General features: G+C 36.6%; 1 non-coding gene across 1 annotated transcript; it reads right to left on the reverse strand.

Annotated features, from left to right (window-relative positions):
• Positions 1–1012: 1012 nt before the first annotated feature.
• Positions 1013–1084, reverse strand: TRNAM-CAU. Its single transcript has one exon. It is a non-coding gene; the product is annotated as a tRNA-Met (tRNA).
• Positions 1085–1654: the final 570 nt, after the last annotated feature.

Raw genomic sequence — 1654 nt, forward strand, 5'->3', positions numbered from 1 at the left:
AGATCATGAGGCCGCACATTTGAAGAAGTATGACCGTTACACAATGCACTGGTCAGAGTAGGACTAGACTCTCTCTATAGTAGACGCGTTTTAAAACATTAGGTTTTTAGCATACGTGCTAGTACCAAGTTTGAAGGTTTACAAAAAAAATAAAAAAATAAAATTAAAAAAAGTTTACAAAAAAATAAAAAAATAAAAAATAAAAAAAATAAATGACAGCAAATAAATGAAATGCGGGAAGGTTTAAAAAATAAAAAAATAAAAAAAAATAAATGACTGTAGTGGGAATTGAACCCACACCCCTTCACCCTTCAAACCAAAGCCTAAATCTAGCTCCTTAGACCACTCAACCAAACTATCTTGAGCGATGTGTTTGCACAACCAAGATGGTCAAGCTATCTCGAGACTTGAGATTGCATCACGATGCATGGGACGTGTTGTGAGGAACCGAGATGACGATGAGATGCAACGTTGTTGTGTCGCACACAATTGAACATGCATGCATAGGCAGAGTGTATGGTGAAACAAGTTTTGATTCCACATAAGTGATGTTTGAATGTCGACGTTGCGTCACACCCAATTGAACATGCATGCATAGACAGCGTGTGTGGGTGAAACAAGTTTCGATTCCACATAAGTGATGTTTGAATGTCGAAGGTAAACCTTGCTTAAGGTCCAACAAAGCCACAAAGCCAGGTGAAAAATGTGAATTTAGATTGAATACCTCAAAAACCATAAGTGATGTTTGAATGTCGAAGGTAAACCTTGCCTAAGGTTCAACAAAGCCACAGAGCCAGGTGAAAAATATGAATGTAGATTGAGTACCCAAAAACCATAAGTGATGTTTGAATGTCGAAGGTAAACCTTGCCTAAGGTCCAACAAAGCCACAAAGCCAGGTGAAAAATGTGAATGTAGATTGAGTACCCAAAAACCATAAGTGATGTTTGAATGTCGAAGGTAAACGGTAGATTGAATACCCATAAAGCCTTGCCTAAGGTCATTTATTATTGGTATAAGAGCCAGGTTTTGATCCTGGGACCTGTGGGTTATGGGCCCACCACGCTTCCACTACACCACTCTGATTAGTTAATTATTATCATTTTGATTCCTAACAGATGCATTTAAAACCGTGAGACTGACGACGATACATAACGGGCCAAAGTATACAATATTTGCTGGCGATCGACTTGGCTATTACAGAACCTAAATCACCATAAATGAATTCACTCCAAGGAATCTTATGCTTACACTCTTCAATGAGAGCGGTAGTTATCTTTCGAGAAAAATACTTTGAAAGTCCTTCAATGAAGCGCATCATCCATAATTAAAGGGTACTATCATATCTTGTCATAACCTTAGTTACAATTATATCTTTGTACCATAAGAAGTAGCTAACTTTTCGCATCTTATAATTATAAGAATTTTCTCAAACGTTTAGTATGGATTTCTAGTTTACCTACGACAAACTTTGAGACAATATATAAAAGGGTATTAACGGCTATTCAACACTTATATCATTCTCCATAACTTGAGATATTCTAATTTAACTTTTTATATTTGTACTTCTTTTTCTATAGTAGTATGGTTGACTATCCTTTTCTTTTCTTCGTCGGAGATATGCTTCTCCAACCCATCCTTGAGTACTCCTGTGAG

Source organism: Cucurbita moschata, unplaced genomic scaffold (assembly GCF_002738365.1).
Source record: "Cucurbita moschata cultivar Rifu unplaced genomic scaffold, Cmos_1.0 Cmo_Scf00070, whole genome shotgun sequence".
Lineage (NCBI taxonomy): Eukaryota > Viridiplantae > Streptophyta > Magnoliopsida > Cucurbitales > Cucurbitaceae > Cucurbita > Cucurbita moschata.